Genomic DNA, 17,052 nt, shown 5'->3' with positions numbered 1-17,052 from the left:
ATAGACCAAGGGACCTGCAGGAACAAAGAATCACCCAGTAGTGACAGTCTAGTGTCTGTCTTGGTAACTCAGTGCCAGCAGAGCAAACCCTGAGTATCAGCCTTGTAATGCAACAGGAAACGCCATTTGCACAAACACTGTGCACTGCACAGCAGCTCAGAACCAGATATATTGATTAAACCCTGCTTTCAGAAAAGCTCATAAGCAGCATTTTTAGCAGCTCAAGCAGATTTTTCCTCCAAGAAAAATGGTGCAGAACACTTCAGAAAGCAGAGTAAGAGTTCTGACTTGTGTGAGTTTTATTCAATAGTAACAACCAGGAAATGACAGCTGTTGGTACAGATATGTGCCAGCACTGCTGAAAGTGGAACTGCACCAACACCACTGCTGGGTAACGCACACATCCGCAGCACCAAGGGGAAAGAGCACATTAACATGCACATTTTGTCCATTACCACCCAAGAGTTTTCCAAGGACAGGGGGTTTGTGCCACTGTTCTGCGGTAAAGAACCCTGAGCACGCTCAAGGTGCACCCCTCACACAGCAACCTACAGTCCTATTGTTCTCTTAAATCCCTTTGCCTCCGTGTTCCTAAGCACTGCTTTGGCAGAGGGGTTGCACTGCGAGGAAGGAAACTCCCCCCACATTCCCATTATAGTGCTGTGTGAAATCCACCCTCTGCCCCAGCACCCTCCCAGCACATAAGGCAAGGAAAGAACACCAAGTGGGAGTCCAAAAGGCAGTCAGAAGTGCCGCCAAAAACTGGAGCTCGCTCAGGAAAGGCCCTCCCTTAGGAAGCTGCCAGTCAAAGCCGATCACGAGGCTGTTTTCCAGGGTGAATAGAGTTCTTATTGACACAGCTTATGTCTGCAGCACGCAGCCCTCTGCAAGGCTTTCAAGAGCAGATTGGATTACACAGACGCATTCGCTCTGATTTTATGCATTCAGAAGCCCTCAGACATAAACCACCCAGCTCTGCAGGCCTCCAGGTTTTCAGCTCGATATCAGTCAATGTGCTTTTACACAAAGTAAGATCTTGGCACCTTTCTTTACTTGGGCTCCAGAGAGGGGACCTCACCCTTGCTGAGTAGAGCCATGTAATTTGGAGGCCAAGCCACAGATTTGCTCCATGTGAGTAATCCAAGACGGTTCGGTACTTAGCATCAAGATGGGAGAAGGGAAAAAGTAAGTACCTACTGATACCATTTAAAATGGGGGAAGATAACATCACTCTGGGTAGACAATCCTTCCTGGAAGATGGCATGGAAAAAGGGGAGGATACACTCCTTTTAAAACAACACACAACAGCTTAGCAAGCAAGAGATGCCTGACTGCAAGAGCATCGCAAGCACAAGTTCAGGTAAATCATCTATCGAGGAGCAGCAACCTGCACACACAGAGGAACCTAGAGAAAACAAACCTAAAGGATCCATTTACACAGCTTCTATACTTTGGGGGCGCAAGGAGGAACTCTGTTCCAGGAGCAGACACACGCACAAAATACCTGTGATGCCGCATTAAATGTGAACAGAGAATTACAAAGTCTTTTGTTCTAATAAATGCTCCGGCTTAAAGGCTGCGCTTCAGCAAGAGAGACAAGTCTGTGCTTAAACCGTGTGACAGATTAGGCACTGCCCTAGAGAAGGATGCATGTACTGCCCAGAGCTCTGCACTACGCTGGTTAAAAACAAACTCACCCAAAAAAACCCCCAACCAGTCGAACAAGCAAACCAGTGCATTACACATGGGCAACTGGTTCCCTACCACCTAAGAGGGAACAACTCCTGCATCAACTTGTCCACACTGAATCAAAGCTTCTACCTGAAATATTACATATGGCAAAGAGCAGACCAAGCAAGCCTGAGCTTCAGAGCTTTTAAGGGATTTTCAGAGCAAACACGCACTGTTCAATGAAGACATCCTCTCCCCACCACTGCCACCATTCCCCAACCCAGCGTTTCTATCCCGTTGCTGAAGATTTTCCTCATGTTTTTCCTGCTGGGTGCTGGGAGGCTGGACGTGGGTAACGCAAATGCAGGGTGCCACCATGTCTGCCTGCAGTGGCAGTTGTTCTTCAGTTGGACATTTACACTCTGTTTTCGGAGCACACAGCAGAGAGCCACAGCTCCTGTGACTACCCCTGCAAAGAGATCTAAGCAAACTCCACTTTCAGCGCACAGCCTCCCTCTAAATGAGCAGCCTCGTGTTTCTAGTACTCATCTTAGTTCCCACACGTGACTTCTAGTATGCTCATGGTCAGAATAGCCTGCTCCTCTGGAGGCTGCACACTCTTTCCCAACACACCTGAGTCACACAGCGAGTTGCATGGCCAAAGCCAAGCTCCAAGCACCAGCACGGCAGGAGGGGTGTCCTGCTGAGGCATCAGTCACCAAACCCCGACTGCGGAGTCATCGTCACCTGCGCCTGCACTGCCCACAAAGAACATCTCCCTTTGCTTTCATGGTCCTGACTAAGCTGCAGGCACTGGGGACTAGGAAAGCCCTGGTTTGACTCGTGGCATGAAGAAAGAGCCATTTGCAAGACACTAGCAACGCAGTTTTGCCACCAGTTTAACTCAGCATAAGCCAGTGCTGCTAATACAAGCAGCAGTCCAGCCTCATCCTGTCCTGTCCCTGCACGCCAGGTCCTTGTGCCAACACAAGTGTTCCTGTGGCCACATGGAGAAGTGAACCAAGCGATGGCTAAAATGAGTAGTGCTTTCTTGTTATTCTGCAAGGCTGTTCTTACTCCACAAGGATGGGGAAGAGACTGGAGGGAAGGGCTGGAAGCAGGAGCACATTTTCCACCACAGCACCAGCTTCAGAACTGATTTGTGAGCTGTGCTGCAAACGAAATCCAACCTCCCCCGCTTCGAGCCACAAGTTTCTAACCCCCACTTTGAGATTCCCTTAAAGGCACAGAACAGCCTCTCAAAACCTCCCTTCTGGTGGCAGCACAAGTATTCATCTTGGGGTAAGCCCAAGAGAAAACTTCTAGGTCAGTAAAAATCTAAGAATATCATTTCAGCCTCATGCCAGTCATTCCCCAACAGGGAAGGAGGCAGCAGAGCAGGTCAGCACTGCTGGTGAAGTGGAACTGGGCACAAAAGCCACTACAAAATCCTCTGTATGGATGCAACACCCCAACACCTCAGATGGACAACTGTCCAGCATCCCCACTGGTCCGTCACCTTCCCTGGGAGGGCAGCCCCAGATCCACTCCCTCTTTCTCCACGGGGTCCCTCGCTCCCCACGGTGGTGGGCAGGATGTGGTACCCTGACTGCTGACCTGGGCGGATGCTGCAGGAGGCTGAGCAGCCCTGAGGGGCTCATCTCCCCACTGACTACCAGGCTGCTTTTGGCCCCTGCCAGTGTATCCCAAACCGCCTGGAAGATAGAACCAGGCCTGCCATAGGCCTAGAGCTGCACACAGGCTGAACCAGGAAAACGCAGCTACCTTCTGAGAGGGCTGACTGCACCCTCTCCTGCTGTAAGCACAGCCCATAATACCTAGAAGCTTCTGCACAGTCCATTGTCTTTCAGAGAGAAACACTCTGAAATAGCTCTCAAACTTTTCTGGGCCATCACTACTTTAAAATCGCTTCATTTAAATATGTACCATGTCTATATATATACACACACACGCACACACCAAGGGAAATTAGCACCCGATGAAGGGCTGGTGCCCACACACCGTGACTGCACAGCCTCCTGGGTCTGCCTGTGTGTGAGTGACTGCCACACACCAGAACAGCCCCACAGCAAACCAGAGCCCCACGGGGACCCTGCCCCACTGCAGGAGCACCAGCAACACCACAGCCTGCAGGCTCTCCACCACACCACTCACTAGCACACATGTTTTTTGGGGTACAGAGAGGGGGCAGGCAGGGAGGTTTTAAGACCAAACGACAAAGTCCTTTAAATCCTTCAGATCTGCACAAACCTGAACCCTCAAGTCCTTCCTTCAGGAGCTGAGGCGCACGATTTGGACCTTCGCTAGTAAATACAGCTCCAATGACTGTGCCATTTCTCTAACCTGGAGAGCAGCACCACTGCAGCTTCCACGTACTACCTTAAAAGCAAAATACCCGCAAGGAGGACCCAGCGGGGGAAAACATCTCTGCAACCCCATGGAAGCTGCTGTATGGAAACTTTAACTGCATTACTTCTGCTTCTGCATAATCCCAGAAGAACCAGCTTAATTCAGACTGCTCCAGCTCAGACACTCGATAGTTTCAGCACGGTATAGACTATAACTAATTACAGGATCTCGTTACATGTCCAACAACTGCTGCAATTTAGTCTTGCCTGATACACCCCAGCTCAAAATTGCTCGTCCCACCTCTCCCTCCCTTCCCATACATTTTGGCATGCTCTGAATAAAGGCAGGATACCTGGCAACACTTCAGCATCTGACACAAAAAGGTAAAGTCATTATTTCCTTGCAGTAATGAAGGCAATGACTTTCACCAGGACAGCACAAACTAGTTTTAGGCAAACGGCACGGACACGACACTCCTGCTCACACACTTGTCTGGGCACACGTATCCCAGGATTACTGCTAACAGCCACCACTGAGCAAGACAACGAATTCCCAAGCCAGGTGATCTCGCACGAAGCCTATCCATGCAAGAAAGGAGCCCTCAGAGGAGCCAAAGCTGCAGGCTCAGGCAGTTGACTGGAGTTTCACTACCTCAAAGGCAGGGGATGTTCCTTTCAGCAGCGCACGTCTTGCCTTTGAGCTCCGAACTGCATCCGCAGCTCCTGCTGCCATGAAAGGGAAAGGTTTCTCCCCGCAAGCGTGCGCCGCGCCTGAGCCGAATGCAAACAGGTCTCTTCCTTGCGTCTCACCTCGCCACCACCTCATGCTCGAGAGGAGAATATCGTGCTCCCGCAGCGGCGGACGAGCCGTCCGGCCATGGCTCCAGGATGATTCAGCAAGGGGGTGGCTCCCCGTCGGAAAGCAACACCTCCTGCGAGCTGTCACACCACGGGGCTGGGGGAACGGGAGAACTTGCTCTAGCGATCATGGCTGCACCTTCCCAAACACGTAACCTGGGCTGGCAGGGGCGGGGGGGAGGGGGGTGGATAGTGTGTATGGGGGGGTTCCATCAGCAGGCACGGGGAAATAACCCAAGGAATTATCTCCCGGTTTTTAACTATGGCATAAGTGAATGGAAGGGGAGGAAAAAAAAAGCCAGACACTTTGGGAGCCAGCATCAACTTCGCCAGGCTGTGTTCTTTGTTTCTAGGCAGACTCCAGTGCGGTGGCAAGAATGAACAAATGCGCATGTCTTCATAAGAGCCCAAAAAAAATAAAAGAGGAAAAAAATAAATAAAGAAGGACACCCCCCCACCGCGTGCTGCCCCCCGGCCCCTCCGCACGCCCTGTGCCGCCTTCCCAGCAGCACCGCTCCGCTCCCACCCTGCGCCGAGCGGGCGTTTCGCTGCGCTGCGAGGCGCAGGCAGCGCCCGGGGCACGTTCGGCTCCGACATTACTTTGGGAGCGGGTTTTTCCTCTGTTTTTTTTGGGGGGGGTGGTTAAGAACGAAGCGACACCCTCGCACCGCGCCGCTCCGGCCGCCCCCCCGCAGCCACTCCCGGCCCGCCACCGCCAGACAAAGGAGCGAAGAGCCGCCAAGGAGCCGCGCCGGCAGCCCCGGGACAACCGCCAGCGGCCGCCGAGCCCCCGCCGCCACAGACATTCCTTCCCCCGCCCGCCCGCCCGCCCCGGAGCCGGCCCCGGCGCCCCGCGGCCGGGCCCGGCCTTACCTCAGCAGCGGCGGCGGCGGCGGCAGCAGGCAGCGGGCGGCCGCACCGTGCCACGCGCGGCGGCACGGGGCGAACCACGGGGGCCGGTTTAGCGCGGGGGCCGGCTGCGCGCCGCCATTTTAACGCCTCCCGCCCGCCCTCCGCCCTCTCCGCCCCCCCCGCTCCGTTCCCCGCGGCCACGCGCGGCGTGGAAATGCCACTCAGCGACGGCTCTCCCCCCCCCCCCCGCCCGCCCTCCTTTCCCTTCCCGCCGTCCCGCCGCCGTTACATTGACGCCGCGGCTCCCGGTCGCTGGTCCCGCCGTGGCGGAGCTAGCAGGGCAGCAGCAGCAGCCGCCGCCGTCGTGGCCCCTCCGCCGCCTCCCGCCGCCGGGCGCACATGGTACGCTCCGGGCCCGCGCCGCGCCCCGCCGGCCGCGCGCGCGCCGCCGCGCCGCCTGGCTGCTGCCATGGCAACGGGCCGGGCCGCGCCGAGCAGGCCCGGCCCGACCCGACCCGACCCGCGGGGCTCCGCGCACTCGCCGCCGGTGCAGCGCCGCGCCCGGGCCCCGCCGGAGGGGTCTGCTGGGTCGTATCGCCCCGCCGGGCTCCCAAGCGGCTTGTCCCGCAGCTGCGGACCGCCCTGACACGGGCACCGGTCAAGGGACCCAAAGGCATCATCGCACAACCTCCACCCCGAGGGCTCCCTGTCCCCAAAGCCACCATCACATCCGGGCTCTGTGTCCCCGCTGTCCCCAAAGCCACCATCACATCCAAGCACTGTCTCCCCGCTGCCCCCAAAGCTGCCATCACACCACCCCATGGTCCCCAGAGCCACCATCACATTCAAGCACTGTGTCGCCACTGTCCCCAAAGCCACCATCACATCCCGCTAGTGTGTCCCCACTGCCCCCAAAGCTGCCATCACACGTCCCCACGGTCCCCAAAGCCACCACCCCATCCCCACACTGCACCGACCTGATCTCCAAAGCCATCACTGCAACCTCTCACTGAGGGGCTGTATCCCCTCCATGCCACCATCGACCATTGCATCCCTCCCACCGCATCCCCTGTGTCCTCAAAGCCACCATCACACCCACCCCGCTGGGTGCCCTCCATCCCCACCGCTCCTGCCACCGCTGCCCGTGGCGGGGCTGTGTCCCTGCCAGGCTCGGCGGCCCTTACCTGGGTAACGGCCCAGCTCCTCCACGCTGCAGTGCTCATTTTCACTCCTGTTTTGCAACAGACAATCGCGTCCGCCAGGACAGTGGTGAGGGAGAACAGGCGCAATGTGGAGCAGATGAGCGAGTAAATCATGGAGCTCGTACATGTTCTGCATACTGCAAACGAGGAGCTAATTTCCTGGCAGGCGTCTTCAGGAGGCTTCCAGTCGCTCTTTGCCAATGTGGCCTTTAAAACCCTCACAGCGTTTGGCTGCGAGCAGCCCCGCTTGTTTCTGACTTTAGCATCTAATTCCCACAAATACGCACCATTTAATCACGCATTCTGGGAGGGTGAGCTGAAAACAACCAGCAACTACGGGATTACTGACGGAAACACTGCCAATCGTGTATTTAATATTTTTTAAATCAGCGTTTTATGGGGCTCGGTGACATTTGCTACATGTTGTGAGCTCAGCCACAAGCAGAGGGAAGCAGCTGAGGGATGTTTACTGCGCACAGAGTGTTCCTCCCCGACAGCAGCACTAATGGAAATGACACTAATAAAACTGCCGGTGTTGGTGGTCAGAGCAGCAAAGCAGGAGCCTCGTGTCTGCACCCTGTGCCGACAACCGCTTCCCCGTGAGCAGGAGCACATCGCTTCGCCTCTCTTCCTAGTTACCACCCTAGCTGAGATCAATTAGTTAATGTTTGCAAAGTCAGTTGAACACGAAAAAGCATTACATACTGCTAATAAACCCATAATGATCCCACTGTTAAACATTAAACACACAGTGATGTGTTCAAAAGACTATCCCTTCTATGGAAAATTCCTCTTGCTGCAAGGACAAAGGATTAGCTCCTAAAACAGGAAAGGTGAGCTCAAATTTGCATCACCAGATTGTGTCTCAGGGGTTTTGCTTTCACTTCTGTTTAGGTTTCTGCTACCAATGATCTGTGTGGCCATGGGTAATCACTTGGGCCGGCAGTTGCTGACACTCCTGAAAGCAAAAACTTAATCCAGTGCTAGCCAAAAATCACAGACTCCCAGACTGGTTTGGGCTGAAGGGACCTTAAAGCTCATCCAGTTCCATCTTTATATCTCAATCCCCCCTCTGTTAGTTTAAAGCTCTCATCAGATGCTTTTGGAAAAAGTTTGGTCATGCTCACTTTGCACCTCTGCTTCCCAGCCACTAAATGGGATGAGGATTGCAGCTGCAATCCTGATTTTTGCAGGCAAGATACTACAGCAGCGAGCAAACCCTGGCAGCGTTGTCTTTAAAAGGCAGGAGAGCCGTGCTGCTCATGAGACACATCACACCAAGCTTTGAGGAACCAAAGCTTGGGGGACTTCGTAGGAGATTTCTCTTGGCAATGAGTCTTGCTTTAGACGTAAAACCGGTAGCTGTGCCACTGGTAGGGCTCCGGGTCGCCCCATCTGGAGCAATGCATGTCTGATGCTCTGACCTACAGGCAAGAAGGAGGAGAGGAACCAGGAAAACCACATTTGTCTGTACCTTTGGGCCTGCACAGGGCCACATTCATGGTGATGAGGCACCGGTGCTTCTGGCGGGGCAGAAGCCATGGGTGGGGATTTGCACGGCAGGAGCTCCAGGCAGGTTAGGATTTGGCACAGCGATCTCCGACAGGAGAGCTCCTCGTCAAAAAGAGCAGCCCTTTGCCAATGTACCCTCATTTCCTCAGCCAAACCGCCCTTCGCAAGGAGCATCCCTGAGGTGCCACGGCCCATTGCACCTTCCTCCTGAAACGTGATGCTCCCTGCTCTGATGGTGATCAGTTGTTTTCTGCAGAAGAGCTGAATCATGAAACAGAGGTTATAAACAAGGTTATTTTTAACGAGGGAAACAAATCCCACTTCATGCAGAAGTCGGAGCAAGAGACTGTCAGCTAGGGCTTGCAGGTCTCACTCCTGCCCCAACATTCTCTATGTCCTGAAGCAAATTACAATCTCTCTAACCTTTAATTTACCTGCTTGTAACACGGACAGAGCAGCAGAGTCCAGTTGTAATTTCTCGGTACAGCAAAGCTCCTGGCGTGACAGTAAAACAGTGCTGGGAGCTGCACGATGCCAGGGGCCGGCTTGCACTGTCCCCAGGCACCTTCCAGAGCTATTTTCAGCCATGCAAAGTGATCACACACAGGATTTCAACAACGTTGATAGACGTCCTGCAGTCTGGTTCCCCTCTCCTGTATTTCACATTTCAATTCCCACGTGCAGCCCAGTAACTTCTGCTTTATTTTGCTCACTGAAAACTCAAAATAGACAAGTTTTGTAGCCCAGAGTCTCACATTGTGTTGTTCAGGCACTGGTGTGCTGCAGGGTGTGTTGTACATACCCAGCCCAGGGGGAGGGAAGTCAAGTCTGGTACACCTCCAACTGACAGGGAATTCTCCTGATTATACCAGTCCTCATCTTTCTCTCTCACGCTTAAATTCTTCCCAGAAAAGCTTATTTCATTTTCCCGAGGAAAGATGCCTCACCTCAGGGAAGCAGGGGACTAAGGCTGGGATAGGAACAGCCCCACACACGGATCCTTGCAAACCTGTGCTCCATGCCTGAGTTAACAAGTGCTTGGTGTGTGTGTCCCTCTTTAGATAGAGAACTACTAAGGTTAAAGAACTCTGGCTTCTTTGAAAATATTCTGTAAATATATATTTTTAAATACACATGTACACACACACTTAAACATAGGAAAACTTTAGGAACTTTAGGAAACTTTCCTGCCATACTTTATTTACAACCCTGCCCGTGCTCTCTGCTGCTGGAGGGGCTTAACTTTCCTCGCTCCAGTTTGCTTTGAGCAAAATAGTGATGCCCACATAGAAAATACCAAATAAACCCCAAGGCGCCAGTGGATTGGATTCAGAGAGGGTTCCGCTCCCCCACCCATTCCTGGCCCATCCTTACCTGCTGTGGGAGCAGACCCCAAACTGCTCACGCTGGGGACACCTTGGCAGAGGTGCCCGGGACCCTCCAACGTGGCCATGGGAAGCAGAGCAGGACCAGCCCTGTGAGCCAGGTCCCTCCTGCAGGTGCCTGCAAGGACACGTGGCCGTGTGCCAGTGGGTGCAATAACCATGGCCCCGCACTGGTGATGGGGCAGGGATGCTGCAGGGCTGCGTTAATCACTGCTGGAGACGCCTCTGTGATCTGCAGATGAAAGGTGATTTACAGCTGTAAATTACTGCTCTTCTTCAGGTGAAGTCTATTATTTGCTGGTGTCCCTCATTTTGACTCATGCCACGTCCCGTGTTTGCGGGGCAGGCTCTGCAGGTGAGTGTGGAGATGGTGCCTTACATCTCCACCTGGCTGCACGCTGTAGAAGCGTGTGATCTGCTTGCAGCATGCATAGGATGCAGCCTGGAGTGCCCGTGCTTGGATAACTTGGTCTGGGATTTGCACATCACTGCTGTTCACGCTCTGGGGGTGCAGCCCAGCACACAGGGGGTTCTGTGCTCAACACCCCCAAGTCCGTCTCCTTTGTGCTGCTCTCCATCCGTTCCCCACCCAGCCTGTAGTTGTGCTGGGGGCTGCCCTGTCTAGGAATCCCCTCGGCTACCAGCTAATTCCTTTTCTCGCTGTTAAAGGCTGCAAGACAATCAGCAGAGCGAGCCAAACACTGCTACGGGGAGCACCAGGGACACAACCCATTAGAACTCCCATGCCTCCTGCGACATGCCCCAAGGGAAACACAGAAAGAAGGACCCCACCATAAAGTCCTGCCTCCATCTCTACCTTGCTGTTGTGTTGCGTTTTCTTGCTGCAAAGTTTTCTTTGTCCTGAACTCCTCAGTGTGCCAGGCAGAGGGGCTCACCTCTGCACATCACTTCCCCTCGTGGCACAAGACCCCGCGTTTGCTGCAGGAGGGCCCTGCACTGTGTTCCTGCACTTCTGACTATGCCTGCTATGGGCAATGCTGAAAATGACTCTTCAAAACCTAACCCTGCTCAAGCAGAAGTTGCTTTTAATAGCCGCTGCTGAGTGTTAACCTTACATGTGTTACAAAAGGTAAGCAGAGGCACAGGCCTTGAGCACTCCTTAGAAAACGACGTTTTACACAAAAGGCTGACAAGCCGGGATCAGTTTGACACCTTCCATAAGAGAAATCCCAGTGGAGTATTAGAAATCCTGTATTTTTAGCAGCTGAACGTTCACAAATAGCAGTTTTTAATAATCATGAATGACGATATCAAAATGCCACACCTCAAAGTGAAATCATCGCTCGCTGCTTCCGGCAGGTAGGGAGGGATTTCTCACCTTTCCTCCTCTCTTGGAACAACTGCTGCAGCAAAGAGACACTGAGAGGTGGCAAAAGCACAGCCTCGCGTGGTGGTGACATTGACAGATGTGATGGTGCGGGCTGTACACGATGTTGTGATTTTTTATTAATAACTCTGCACTGCAGAGCTGGGTTAGGAAAAGAAGGAGCGCCCGAGTACGTGGGGAGGACAGCTTTGTTCTCTGGGCTTGCAAGAGAAGGAATGTAACGTCAAAGGTTGAAACACCGGAGGGGAACAAGGACTCACAGTGGGCTGTGGGTGGCTGTGAGCATCAGGTAGATGCAGCAAACAAGACCCCAACTGTTGGGTATTCAGGCTTTTAAATGAGCTGACTTGGATCAGCAACAAGAGGGTGGGAAGAGACGCTTTCCATTTGTGGGAGCAGAGAAGGGAGGTCCAGTTGTTTTAAACAACAGGGTTTGGGAGCTTTGCGTTGCTGACTGGTGCAATGGGATACCCACAGGACAACGCTCAGTCCCTTCCTCCACCCGGAGTGTTCCTGTGTCCCCCCCTGGCCCACACAAGTCATCCACACAGAGATGAATCAAGCAAGGCAGGTTGGGGAAGGAGCCCTGCTCCACAAAGGGCTGTGGTACCCTGCTCACGCCTCTCCTAAGCAGCCACAGAGGAGCTGCTCCGCAGGGAGGACACAGAGCAGCCCCACAGAGAGCCCGAGCACCAGCATGTGATGAACACGCTGTCCCCAGTCACGTCCCGGCACTGCCGAGGGGAAGGAAACTGAGCTTCAAAGGGAGGGGAGGCAGGAGGGGCCCGAGCTCCCGGGGGTGGCTGCGCCCCTGTTTGTCATCAGCCGAGTGAGGAGTGAAAGTTTCTGCTCCTGGGATAATTATTACAGACATTTGGGTTTTGCTTTCACATGCCCTCGACTTTCTCTTTTTAATTAGCTGTAAGCCCCATCCTGGCTGTTCACCCAGGATCTGTGGGACTGGTGCTTGTCTCAACATCCTGATTTATGTTTCTCTGGAAGTGAACTGGCATTTTGCGAGGAACCCCACCCAAGCCCAGCAAATAGCAACGAGCTGATTCACCCGCTGCTGGCACTGGCTCCTCTCGCCCGGGATGGCCGGAGCCTGCAGCCAGTTTGGGCACACATGAGGCTGGGGTGGTGAATGAACCCCCGTCCCCAGTGACACTGCCGTACGCTGGAGAAGCGCCTACCAGAACCTCTGGCTCCCAGGAGAGGCTTGGATGGGAAGAGCAGAAGCACTGCAAGGCTGAGTCAAGCTGTAATCGCCAGAGCGATGTGCCAGAGGAACCCGTGTGTTGGCAGAGCCTCTGCCTCCACCCAGGGCTAATAACCCGCTGGTTCACAGGCATTCGGGTCACCCGAGGGCAGAGCAGAGCCCCGCAGAGCCCTGGCAGAAGCCCCTTTGCTTTGCTACACCAGGACAGTAGTGGGAGGGTAAAGGAGCTTGAGGAAGCTCTCAAACCCCCAATGCAGGATCAGCGGAGGAAGCGATCGCTCCCTGAGCACCTGACACAGAGGAGCCCGAGGCACAGAGATCGGTTCAGCCATTTGCAGGTATGATCGCGGTTAAGAAACAAAAAGCTGTTACCACACTGTTAAAATGGCCCCTGCCTACTCAGCTGTCTGCTCCCTTGCATTTAACACAGTCATGTTTGATGACTTGAGGGATAAAAGTCCCTTTTGATGCAGCGCTCATGCCAGCTGCACAGAGCCAACCTCGCTGCCTGGTTCTTGCCCAGCTCGTGGGGCATTTCCCATGCACACAAGGCTCCCCTGGGACCCCCATCTTGCCAACACACCCCCTACACGCTCTGCCCTGCTCAGACTCCCCTTTGCCATGCACCCCGAGACAGCAGCACTGTCCGCAGGGGCACCTGGAAGAGCAAGTGCTGAGCTCCTGCAGTTCCCGATGGTAGAAGGCAAACCAGCCGGGCTGGGCTTCCCCTGCTGGTTTTCTCTAGCGACCCATCCAGTATCTGCTGTGGGAAAAACGGCAGATCAGGAAACAATACGGTCTGTTTGTGTGTTGTAAACTGGGAGAACAGCTGCTACTCCTGGGCTCAATGGGAAGCCTTCCTACGGGAGCCATAAAAAGCAGAGTTTCTACTTTGAGTTGCTGCATTACAAGACAAAGAGCAGCTCCTACCAGCCTTGCTGCCTTTGCTTCTAACGAAACCAGGTACAGCAGTTTACACACAGGACATAACTGTGTCCCTCAGTGCTCAGCTCTGCCTTCGGACAGCCTGAGATGCATCCAAGAAGTGTTTCCCAACAACGCCCAGCACACAGGGGAACCCTAATGCACGCTGTCCCTGGTGTGTCCCTCCGAATCATGGCATCGCCTCCAAACACAACCAGCTTCATCCCCCTCTGGAGGCCTTTCCCTGCAGATCACAGCACCAACAGATACTGCGTCTGTATCTGTGTACTGTGTCTGGTGCGCGTTTCAGATCACCTTGGAATGATGTCTCCATCTCTGATGTAAATAAACCTCTTTGGGTGGACTCGGGATGTGACTGATGCTCAGGAGGTATCTTTCTCAAACAGGACTCCATTGCTTCCTCCAGTGTCACCGCTCCAAGCAGAAGTGCACACCAGGCTTCATCAGAAGCTAAAGCTGCTCTAGACTCGATCCTGGGCTAGGCTCAACAGCCCAGCCTGTGTGCTCCCCACCATCCCATAGCACAGATGCTTTCTTCAAGCATTGCTCAGCTAATCTTTTTCCCCCCTGCGATTTACAGAAGATGCACTAATGGCTATGGGAAGCATTGCCACTCCTCACACCACCTCACCTCAAACTGTGATCCTCAATGTGTGACAGTGAGAGCATCCTACCTGCTGCAGTGCCATGGCTCAGCTGAAATCCCAGGAAGCCTCCCTGGCTAGTCAGCCAGCGTCTGCTTCCCTCTCCCAGCCTGTTGCTGATTTCTTTATCCCCAGTGACAGGTGTTTTGGGGAGTTGCAGTGTCAGACCCACCCCCCTTTTGAAACTTCACGCAGCTGTGGGCACAAAAAAGCCATAGGTGCAAGAGGTAATAAATAAATAGATGTTGTTTGCTCTTTGCTGAGAGCAATCTTGTTTGATGGGAGAAAGCTTTTGTTCTGTTTTCTGTTTTACCAGTGGAACAGCACTTGACGAGCGCTGCTCGGCTTCCCTTTCCTTGCCATTCCGAGGGAAATATTCTGCCTTGGAGGAGATGATGTTTCCTTGCAGACAGAGAAGCAGCCCTCACCCGAGCTGCGGCACAGACAGCTCCACACTGCAACAACAGTGCCCTTGTACTGTAACACAGCACAGCAAACAGCCTGCGCCTGTTATCAGTCAGGCCTCACATATGCAGCACTGTAACGACCATTAATAACAGCACGGGGGCAGTTGTCACACCTCTGCACTGATTTCAGCCTTGTCCCAGTCACAGCCTCACTCTGCCATAAAGCCACCAGTGCAAGTAGTGGAAACACAGCCCTCGGAGCAGTGGTACGGCACGTTCTGGCCTCACCATGCATTAACCTCCTCAAGGCTCCTCCAGCGCATGGGGATTAGATCTCCAGCTCCTAATATGAGCTCCCAGAGGAGGGGAAAAAAGATTATCTGACATCATAAGTCAGCTTTTATAAACAAGGCTCATTCAGCTGAGGAAAATGGTGGTGGTTGAACAGGGGAAGTTCAGGTTGGATGTAAGGAAGAAGTTCTTCCCTGTGAGGGTGCTGAGGCGCTGGCACAGGGTGCCCAGAGAAGCTGTGGCTGCCCCATCCCTGGCAGTGTTCAGGGCCAGGTTGGATGAGGCTTGGAGCAACCTGCTCTAGTGGAAGGTGTCCCTGCCTGTGGCAGGGGGCTGGAACCAGATGAGCTCCAACACAAAACACTCTGGGATTCAATGGCTTTGATGTGATTGAAATAAAAACCTTTTTTCCCATCTAAAACTTTGACCAACATCAGCACGTTCAAACAATGCACTTTCAACAAAATTGCTCCTCCGGCATCTCCAAACAGCTGTTTTCAGGATTTGCTCCTCAAAGACACCCATTTTCCCCGGGGAGAGGGCAGGAGCAGGCAGGAGCCTGGGGATTGGTATTTCCATAGCTCCCTCTAGTGTGTACAGTCCAAAATATGATTTAACTCACACACTGAACTTCACGCACTGAACCGGTGCAACCTAAAATAGATCTAGTGACAGAGCAGGCACTTAAAAGTTCCAGGGAAAATGTAGGAATTCTCTTATTTTGCACAGAAAAAGCAGGCACTAGTGCTGCACACTCGGCTGCTGCGTTCTTCATCCTCACAGAGCCTCATTTCCCTTGCTTCTGAGCCAAAACTTAGAAGGTCAGGAAGACTCTTCTGTGTTAGCAGCTCTGGCCTATTTTTCACCTATGATTTTTTCATTTATTCACCTTTTCCATGGGGACTGATCTAGCCATTAGAATAATAAGGTTATTTCCTGAGTCTAATCTAAGAAAATAAATTAAAAAGTCTAAACTTTTCATTAGGTCTGAGAGAGAAGGAATTTCTCGGTCAAGGAGAGCTGAGACACTCAAACAACATTATTAATGGTACATCTCCGTCCCCACAGGCATGGGGAGCAGGCAGCCTCCACAAGCAGAAGGCTGCCTGAAAACCGATGTGTAAGTAAATAGCTCTTTTAGTGGTCTAAGTAGTCATGGAGTCAAGGAGCTCACATTTCCAAGTACCCGTGAAGCAAGAGAATAGAAAAGCTATTAAAGCCCAGAGAAAGCGATTGCATTATACCACCTCAATTAGAGCCTAAATTGTCACGGATGTAAACATCAAGGCTCCTACTTTCTCCCCTATTGGTTCTGAATACCAAGCAGAATTGGCCCAGCACATCTAAATCCTTTCAATACCTCTTTTTCCCCCTTGTAGTTTTGTTTGGTTAAAATCTTTGCATTTATTCCAAGGCCAAAAGCATGACTGTGCTGGGAAGTCAATGGCTTCAAGTCAGTGATGTGAGAGCTCCCCCTCTCCACCGCCTGCAGCCATGAGGTCCTTTCCAACCCAAGCCATTCTATGATTCTATGACCCACGACTATTCGGAACTTGCTTTAACAGCAAGACCTTTTTTAAGAGCATGCCACAACTGTTCAGGGTGGCTGAGATGGTCAGATCATCTTCACTGGCCCCCTGCACATGGTGGGCTCCCGCTGCGGTTCAGCCAGTTGCACTTGCACTGAGTACAATAACTTTGTCAAAAGCATCCCTTGCAGAGCAGTAGCCAGCCTCCCTCTGGGGACTGCAGGGACTGGAGGGTGCCCTGCTCCCCTTGGTGGCTTGTTCCAGCAGGTAATCACCCCTGCTCAGAAACCTGGGTATGAACCACTAACGTAAAACCAGTGGTTTCTTTCCTCTCCTGCCTTGGCAGCCTGCTTGAGCTGCTTGTTCTACTGACAGTGATGATGCAATACTCTGACAAACATTGTACTTCGCTTGCAGCATTAACAGCCAAGCGTACAGATACAGAGACGGTATTTATCCTCAAGGAGAGGCTGTTGTGCAGCCTCCAGAGGGCGACAGAATGAGTCCCCTTTAGATCTTAATTTCTAGAGCTGCCTCTGCAGCCTTTGGTTTATCTTTCATTTTCGTGCAGAGGAGACAGAAAAGCAGCCAGGTCAAATGGGCTTGTCGATGTGTGTGACCTGCAGTGTGTGTGACACGCAGTGTGTGACCTGCAGTGTGTGTGACACGCAGTGTGTGACATGCAATGTGTGTGACATGCAGTGTGTGTGACCTGCAGCGTGTGTGACCTGCAGTGTGTGTGACACGCAGTGTGTGTGACCTGCAGTGTGTGTGACATGCAATGTGTGTGACACGCAGTGTGTGTGACATGCAGTGTGTG

The 17,052-nt window shown here is 53.0% G+C and overlaps 1 protein-coding gene across 7 annotated transcripts in view; it reads right to left on the bottom strand.

The window, feature by feature from the left end:
* Nucleotides 1-7,195, bottom strand: part of MBNL3 (muscleblind like splicing regulator 3) — an 88,884-nt gene extending 81,689 nt beyond the window's left edge. For 2 of the 7 annotated variants that reach the window (XM_030497099.1, XM_030497104.1), the window contains exon 1: nt 6,040-6,174. The gene's annotated coding sequence lies outside the window, so the exon portion shown is untranslated. Of the gene's footprint in view, nt 1-4,558; nt 5,367-5,771; nt 5,928-6,039; nt 6,175-6,934 lie in introns of those variants that run through there. The other 5 variants (XM_030497100.1, XM_030497105.1, XM_030497101.1 and 2 more) reach the window with 4 other exon arrangements.
* Nucleotides 7,196-17,052: the final 9,857 nt, after the last annotated feature.

Source organism: Strigops habroptila, chromosome 9, assembly GCF_004027225.2.
Source record: "Strigops habroptila isolate Jane chromosome 9, bStrHab1.2.pri, whole genome shotgun sequence".
Taxonomy (NCBI): Eukaryota; Metazoa; Chordata; class Aves; order Psittaciformes; family Psittacidae; genus Strigops; species Strigops habroptila.
Note: the sequence above shows the minus strand (reverse complement) of the source record. Positions and strands in the feature narration are given on the sequence as shown.